This window comes from Triticum aestivum, chromosome 3B (genome assembly GCF_018294505.1).
Source record: "Triticum aestivum cultivar Chinese Spring chromosome 3B, IWGSC CS RefSeq v2.1, whole genome shotgun sequence".
NCBI classification, from domain to species: Eukaryota; Viridiplantae; Streptophyta; class Magnoliopsida; order Poales; family Poaceae; genus Triticum; species Triticum aestivum.
In genome coordinates, this window is record NC_057801.1 from 505,018,336 (window position 1) to 505,028,003 (window position 9,668).

Here is a 9,668-nt window from a genome sequence, read left to right on the forward strand (position 1 = left end):
TATTGTGTGGTGACTAGTGGACTCGTGTGCGCCATATCACCTCAAAGAAGTTCTGGTAGTCGTAGAACAGGATAGCCACAGAGTCAAAGCTGGCTTGCTGCAACTAAACCCCACATTACCCTCTTGATACAAATGCATGTATGATAGGATCTGATGTAAGTCTTGCTGAGTACCTTTGTACTCATGTTGCTTTATTTATGTTTTTGCAGCGGAGACTTCGGTCTTACTAGTGTTCTCGTGGACTTCGACAAGTAGCTTGTACCTCAGCTACGATCTTGATCGGATGTTGTAGTTAGTCAGGCTCTTCAGCCTTTTTCATTTGTAGATGTCTGTACTCAGACATGTAATGCTTTCGCCTGTTGCTTGTTTGCTCTGAATGTTGGGTCATGTGACCCCTGTTTGTAATAATGCTATGATGGCTCTTTGAGCCTTATCTATATGAGTTGTTGAGTTATGCTGTGATGCCATGTTGTACAACACATACTTGCATGTTATGCGTACGTGTAATGTGTATTGCTATGTGTGGGATCTGACTATCTAGTTGTTTATCCTTAGTAGCCTCTCTTACCGGGAAATGTCTCCTAGTGCTTCCACCGAGCCCTGGTAGCTTGCTACTGCTCCGGAACACTTAGGTTGGCTGGCATGTGTCCTTCTTCGTTCCTGTGTCTGTCCCTTCGGGGAAATGTCACGCGGTGTCTACCGGAGTCCTGTTATCCTGCTAGAGCCCGGTTTACCGGAGTCCTGCTAGCCCAGTTGCTACAGCCCGGATTCACTCGCTGATGACCGACACATTCGATGCTGGGTCATGTATGCCTGTCCCTGTAAGTTAGTGCCACTTTGGGTTCACGACTAGCCATGTCAGCCCGGGTTCTTTGTCATATGGATGCTAGCGACATTATCATATACGTGTGCCAAAAGGCGCAAACGGTCCCGGGCATGGTAAGGCGACACCCGTGGGAATACCGTGCGTGAGGCCGCAAAGTGATATGAAGTGTTACATGCTAGATCGGTGTGGCATAGAATCGGGGTCCTGACACATTAAGCAAAACAAAATAAAATGACATTGCAAGGATAGCACAACTCATGTGAAGAAGCAAAAACTTAGGTGCAACCGATACTAACCGATAGTTGTTGAAGAAGGAAGGTGGGATGCCTAATAGGGAATCCCCAAGCTTAGATGCTTGAGACTTGAAATATTATCTTGGGGTGCCTTGGGCATCCCCAAGCTTGAACTTTTGTGTCTCCTTAATTCCTCTCATATCATGGTTTCTTTATTTCTCAAAAACTTCATCCACATAAAACTCATCAAGAACTGGTGAGATAAGTTAGTATAAACCAATGCAAAAACCTTGTCATTCTCTATTGTAACAAATCATAAAATTATTATTCAACATTGCATACTAAATTTGTCTACATATTTAATACTCCTATCCTCAAATAGAATCATTAAACAAGCAAACATATGCAAACATAACATCAATCTGCCAAAACAGTACAATCTGTAAAGAATGCAAGATTCATCATACTTTCCTAGCTCCAACAATTATGAGAAAAATACCACACTGTAGAAGATTTATTAGATCTCAATATGCAACAAGTTTCAACATTTTATCATTTTCTGACTTTTATAGGGAATTTTTGCAACAGCGGTAAACTTTCTGTCTTGAAACAGCAACATGTATACTTGCAAAATAAGCATGGTAAAGGCTATCCTTGACATTTTCATTGAAAGTATAGATGAAAAACATTATTGTAAATAAGAGCAAGCAAATACTAACAAAAGGAAATGATGCTCCAAGCAAAACACATATCATGTGGTGAATAAAAATATAGCTCCAAGTAAAGTTACCGATGAACGAAGACGAAAGAGGGGATGCCTTCCGGGGAATCCCCAAGCTTAGGCTCTTGATTGTCCTTGAATATTACCTTGAGGTGCCTTGGGCATACCCAAGCTTAGGCTCTTGCCACTCCTTATTCCATAGTCCATCGAATCTTTACCCAAAACTTGAAAACTTCACAACACAAAACTCAACAGAAAACTCATAAGCTCCATTAGTATAAGAAAATAAATCACCACTTAGGTACTGTTGTGAACTCATTATAAATTTATATTGGTGTAATATCTACTGTATTACAACTTCTCTATGGTTTATACCCTCTGATACTACTCATAGATTCATCAAAATAAGCAAACAACACAAAGAAAACAGAATCTGTCAAAAACAGAACAATCTGTAGTAATCTGTATCAAACGTATACTTCTGTAACTACAAAAATTCTGAAATAAACTGGTGGACCCGAGTAATTTTTCTATTAATCATCTTCAAAAACAATCAACCTAAAAGCACTCTCCAGTAAAAAAATGGCATCTAATATCGTGAGCGCAAAAGTTTCTGTTTTTTATAGCAAGATTGCATAGACTTCACCCAAGTCTTCCCAAAGGTCCTACTTGGGAAAAACACTAATTAAAACATAAAACCACATCTAAACAGAGTCTAGATGAATTATTTATTACTAAACAGGATCAAAAATCAAAGAACAAAAGTAAAATTGGGTTGCCTCCCAACAAGCGCTATCGTTTAACGCCCCTAGCTAGGCATGATGATTCCAATGATGCTCGCATAAAAGATAAGAATTGAAACATAAAGAGAGCATCATGAAGAATATGACTAGCACATTTAAGTCTAAACCAATTCCTATGCATAGGGATTTTGTGAGCAAACAACTTATGGGAACAATAATCAACTAGCATAGAAAGGCAAAACAAGCATAAGTTCAAAACTTTAAGCACATAGAGAGGAAACTTGATATTATTGCAATTCCTACAAGCATGTGTTCCTCTCTCATAATAATTTTCAGTAGAATCACGAATGAATTCAACCATATAACCAGCACCTAAAGCTTTCTTTTCATGATCTACTTGCATAGAAATTTTACTACTCTCCACATAAGCAAATTTATTCTCATCAATAGTAGTGGGGGCAAACTCAACAAAATAAATATCATGTGAAGCATAATCCATTTGAAAATTAAAATCATGATGACAAGTTTCATGGTTATATTTATTCTTTAGAGCATACGTGTCATCACAATAATCATCATAGATAGGAGGCATGCTTTCATCATAACAAATTTGCACATCAAAACTTGGGGGACTAAAAATATCATATTCATCAAACATAGCTTCCCCAAGCTTGTGGCTTTGCATATCATTAGCATCATGGATATTCAAAGAACTCATACTAACAACATTGCAATCATGCTCATCATACAAAGATCTAGTGCCAAACATTCTATAGATTTCTTCTTCTAGCACTTGAGCACAATTTTCCTTTCCATCATACTCACGAAAGATATTAAAAAGATGAAGCGTATGAGGCAAACTCAATTCCATTTTTTGTAGTTTTCTTTTATAAACTAAACTAGTGATAAAACAAGAAACTAAAAGATTCGATTGCAAGATCTAAAGATATACCTTCAAGCACTCACCTCCCCGGCAACGGCGCCAGAAAAGAGCTTGATGTCTACTACGCAACCTTCTTCTTGTAGACGTTGTTGGGCCTCCAAGTGCAGAGGTTTGTAGGACAGTAGCAAATTTCCCTCAAGTGGATGACCTAAGGTTTATCAATCTATGGGAGGCGTATGATGAAGATGGTCTCTCTCAAACAACCCTGCAACCAAATAACAAAGAGTCTCTTGTGTCCCCAACACACCCAATACAATGGCAAATTGTATAGGTGCACTAGTTCGGCGAAGAGATGGTGATACAAGTGTAATATGGATGATAGATATGAGTATTTGTAACCTGAAAATATAAAAACAGCAAGGTAACAAGCGGTAAAGGTGAGCGTAAACGGTATTGCAATGCTAGGAAACAAGGCCTATGGTTCATACTTTCACTAGTGCAAGTTCTCTCAACAATAATAACATAACTGGATCATATAACTATCCCTCAACATGCAACAAAGAGTCACTCAAAAGTCACTAATAGCGGAGAACAAACGAAGAGATTATTGTAGGGTACAAAACCACCTCAAAGTTATCCTTTCTTATTGATCTATTTAAGAGTCCGTAGTAAAATAACACGAAGCTATTCTTTCCATTCGATCTATCATAGAGTTCGTACTAGAATAACACCTTAAGATACAAATCAACCATAACCCTAATGTCACCTAGATACTCCAATGTCACCTCAAGTACTCGTGGGTATGATTATATGATATGCATCACACAATCTCAGATTCATATATTCAACCAACACAAAGTACTTCAAAGAGTGCCCCAAAGTTTCTACCGGAGAGTCAAGACGAAAACGTGTGCCAACCCCTATGCATAAGTTCATTGAACCCGCAAGTTGATCACCAAAACATACATCAAGTAGATCACGTGAATATCCCATTGTCACCACAGATAAGCACAACAAGACATACATCAAGTGTTCTCAAATCCTTAAAGACTGAATCCGATAAGATAACTTCAAAGGAAAAACTCAATCCATTACAAGAGAGTAGAGGGGGAGAAACATCATAAGATCCAACTATAATAGCAAAGCTCGCGATACATCAAGATCGTATCACCTCAAGAACACGAGAGAGAGAGAGATCAAACACATAGCTACTGATACATACCCTCAGCCCCGAGGGTGAACTACTCCCTCCTCGTCATGGAGAGCGCCGGGATAATGAAGATGGCCACCGGTGAGGGATCCACCCTCTGGCAGGGTGCCAGAATAGGGTCCCGATTGGTTTTTAGTGGCTACAGAGGCTTGCAGCGGCGGAACTCCCGATCTATTGTGCTCTTCAATGTTTTTTAGGGTATATGGATATATATAGGCGAAAGAAGTCGGTCAGGGGAGCCAAGAGGGACCCACGAGGGTGGGGGGCATGCCCAGGGGGGTAGGGCGTGCCTCCCTGCCTCGTGGCTTCCTCGAAGCTTCCATGATGTCTACTCCAAGTCTCCTGGATTGCTTCCGTTCCAAAAATTACTCTCCCGAAGGTTTCATTCCATTTGGACTCCGTTTGATATTCCTTTTCTTCAAAACTCTGAAGTAGGCAAGAAAACAACAATTTGGGCTGGGCCTCCGGTTAATAGGCTAGTCCCAAAAATAATGTAAAAGTGCTTAGTAAAGCCCATAAACATCCAAAATAGGTAATATAATAACATGGAACAATCAAAAATTATCGATATGTTGGAGACGTATCAGTGCAGACTGTACAATTTTCGACGCACGCGCCACAGCAATGTTGCAAAATGGTATTCAAGCATGCATGCATGCATCACCTCCATACATATGCATGTAGTGGTTGTCTTTGAACGATACACTCCCTCGCGTGGTTATCGATGACAAGCCTATATATTCATGGGACCGTGTGGACATCCGTGATCACCTTGACCGACAACAAGATAGGTTACCATGGCAGATTCTTCCTTTGCTTCATGTTATCGTAGTATAGGTCATGGTGAGATTCATACCTAATTAAGTTTGAGCGCATATCCTATGCACCCATGCATGCATGAATCCCCGTCGTCAGCTTGAAGTGTGATGTAACATACATATGCATCATCAACCTAACCCTCACTCGGTGTGGGGATTTATAGTTCAAAATCATGGTGCCACATAAAAGTTGTTCCATTGTGTATTCAAAAACACACCTCTCCATACATATGTTTGGGCCACACGCATGCACTGGTTGTCTTCGGGGACTAGCTACTTGCGTGATTATTGGCGAGTTATCCCATCTCCGGGGTCGCATGGACGGCCATTACTTTGACCAACAACAAGAGAGAGGTTGTACGACCAAGGTGGATTATTCTTGGTCCGTTTTACGATTCATCTTGGTGAGATGCCTCTCTGGCCCGCCGACTGAAAGTGTGTGTGTGGGGAGGGGGGGACTGCTACTTCGCACTTTGCTAGGTGAACCTCGGTTGGGGGGGGGCATGCATTCATATCTTAGGATTCCCTTCGTGCCAACACGAGGGGGAGCTGCTAGCTATTTCACACTTTGCTAGGTGAACCTCAGCTGGGGGGGGGGGGGCATGCATTCATAGCTTAGGATTCCCTTCGTGCCGACACGAGGGGGGGGGCAATCAATACCATGCGCTTTGCAAGATAGGTGCCACATCAAAGTTGCATTTGGTATTTGAACATCAAACGACCCTTTCCATACATAAATTTGGTCCACATGCAAGTGTGTTCGTGTTCTGACCCGCTCCCACGTCATTTTTCGCCAAATTTATGAACATTAGACAAGTCGGATGACGCAACAGATATGGTTCACTCAAACTAACCGTGGGCCATGCCAGTGCCCCTGTCACGCACACATTCGCACAGTACATTGGGCTCCACGAGGCTTCGCCTCTCAAAAATATCTACCCGCCTGCAGCTTTTTTTGTTTGATAACACATAGTTATTGTGTTTCGACCGCGTGTGATGTTTCTTGTTCCCAATCCCGCCTGCATCCCTAAAAAGTATCTGCCCGCCTCGAGGGTTTTTCTATTTCGTAACACACAGTTGTTATCTCCTGACTGTGTGCGATGCACCATCATCAAAATTTTCAATATCCCCGGCATTTCACTCCCGCGTTTGACTCCCACGTAGTAAAAATTTTAGTACCCGCGTCATTTCCTCACCCCCCCTCCACACACACACACACACCAAAACCTCCTTGGGCGCGCACATACACACACCCTCCCTCGCTCGAAACCCTAGCAAGGTCCCCGCCACCACCGCTGCAAGGCCTCCATTGTCAACATCTGTCGGTTTGCCCGAGCAGCTTACCCAACGATCTCCATACCCAGGCCGCCCTGAGTTTCTTAGATGACGCCTGCCAAACACCCCCTTTTCCATAGATCTCCATCCCCATCCCCCACTCCAGAGCGTCGCAGCCTAAGTCCGGCTACGCTTCTCGTGGAGCTGGAGGAGCGACTGGCCCAAAAGAGGTGTATCGCGGTCTCCTCGTCCAACGTCGCCGAGGAAGCTGATGACCATTACTGGCCGCAGGCACTCAATCAGCGGGCTAGAGTATGTGGGTATGCCACAAAAGCCAGCTACGACATCGAGGTTGTCAACAGCGATGGCCTGGCACAGGCTATGTCACAGGTTAAGTGGCCCACCCCCAACCCCTCGGGTTCAACCACCATCAATCTCATCCATGGCCCCGCCGCTGATCTCCTCTGGCTCGCTGTCAAGAATTTGCCATCCTACATCATCATCGAGCCCTTTTGTCATTTCCGAAGGACACATTCTGTGACGCTGGCTTGGGATCCATAGCTTCCAAGTTAGACCTCATCAACGGCGACCACGAGGAGGGAACCCTCTCCGTCTCTTCCAAGGGGAAAGAGCCCATCTACTCTTCCAAGGGGAAAGATCCCGTCTGCGACATCAGGGAGGGCACCCTACAGTCGTTCTCTTCCAAGGGGAAGGAGCCCATCTGTGACAACATGGAGCGCATCCAGGGTTCGTGCTCTTCCCGCGGGAATGAGCCCATCTGTGACAAGTGAGGAAACCCATGATTTGTTTTGCCGTGCCTCTTCATAGGGGAGAACCCATGATTTGTTTCGTCGAGTCCCTTTTGTAGTGTAGTGAGAATATGTCTAGTTTTAATTGCTATATTTGGTTGTTTGCAGTATGCCTCATTTATTTCAGTTTTCACAATGTGATGCTCTATATTTGCAATTATTTACTGTGCAGTACATTTCATCAATCCAGTTTTAAACACACCGATAGGAATGCATATATTTGCTTGTTGTTAAGCCTGTTATAGCTAGCATATGCCTCTTTTAAAGTTTTTTGATTATTCGGTTGTTTGTAGTTAGCATATGTCTAGTTTCAAATGCTATCTTTGGTTGTTCGTAGTATACCTTGTTTATTCCAGTTATTCACAACGTGATGTTCTATATGTGCAAGTATGAATTGTGCAGTTCAATTTCATCAGTACCAATTTCAACAATACCACTATGAATGACTACATTTGGTTGTTGCATCTTGTAGTTAACACGCCTTTCCATTTTTATTTAGCAATAACCAGTGTACTTAGACTGGCACAATAACAGTTTGAATGACTATGTTTGATTGTTGTTAAATGTTAGGCCTGTTGCAGTTAACTTTTCCACTTGTTATGCTTTACTAGCGTTCTTAAACCTGCACACTGAAGCTATCTTTTGGAGGTTATTTTGTCTGCCATGGATAATTTTGGTTGATTTTTAGCCTGTTGTGCTCAACATGCCTCTCGATGTACCTACACAGGATAATTTTGGGAACGACTGCTATTTTCCATCGAGGTTAGTTTCATCCCATGGCTTATATACTCACTGTTCAGGATGTCGGTAGCTGGTACCATATAGGTCGGGGGCTGATAAGGGACTAGTCGGTGAATTGGACTTTTAACTGAATATATCTGTCACCAATTTATCGTTAGGTTAACTAGGGCCATATGTAATATATCTGAGGCTACATAGCAACATGCACTATACTTAATGTTTAAATATGCAATCCTAGGCTACATAGCAACAAGGAAGAGTGTTACCTTAATGTTCTGATGATGTCTAGATATACATAGAGGAGCAGCAGCAGCAACAACAACAACAACAAAAACAACACAACCCAGTTTGGATACTCAACTTAGCTAGAGGCCAGAGTTAGTTTCTAGCTCATTACTAACCCTGAACTAACTCCATCCAAAGAGGAGTTTGGATGACAGGGTTAGATTGACAATAAATGCACTAGGAGAACTAGCTCCAATTAGCACCTCTTGGGTTGGATAGTTTTTTTGGGTGGGTTAGATGCGACTAGCTCAAACTAGCCCTCATGTTTGGATATACTTTAGGGCTATTTGAGCCCTAACTAGCTCAAACTAACTCTAACCCATGGATACAACAGCATTTAATCAGCCAATAATTTGTAAGAATGCAATAAACTCCTTCCGGCCCATAATATAAGATGTTAATTCATCTAATATGTGAGTATATTAGATGTTACAAGATATTATAAAAGAATGTCCTACTACATCATTGTGCAATTGCTGTTTAGCTTCTAATATGAACTTGGTGCTTTTAGGTACATATGTCATTGGTAAAGATCCGCGCTTCGACCCTTTCTGCGTATGGGGAAATGAGATATCGATAAACCAGCATCAAGTGAGGAAGATGATAAAGATTGTTTGTAAAATGGGTCAAAAGATGGCAATTAAACTATTTGTTTACACTTTATCCAAGACAATAACAAAATGCATGATGGTAAGTAAGAACTCTGCAACCTTCTTTTTACTGCCCATAATGAGTTGTGTTAGATGACAATGTCTGAATCTTTTTAATTTGCAGTGGTTCCCAAAGAAGTTTACTCAAGATTACCTCTCAAACTACATGATTGGTGGGCATGCAAAGGTTAAAGTATTCTACCAGAACACGATGATTATCTAGATGTTTTCATGAAGATCGTGAAGGATGGGCGGTCGGCCATCACAAGGGGTTGGACTAGAGTCGTGCATGCCTTCTGCATGGAGGAGGGCACAATATGGGCATTCCGCTTCACCTTGTTCAGCGACCAGAATGTATTTTGTCTCTTTCTTTACCATCTTTAATAGTACAAGTATACAACTGTGGTTCATCATTCTTTATTTGGTTTTGATGTAATTCTTGAACATATGTACCTATGAATCGAATAATGCATT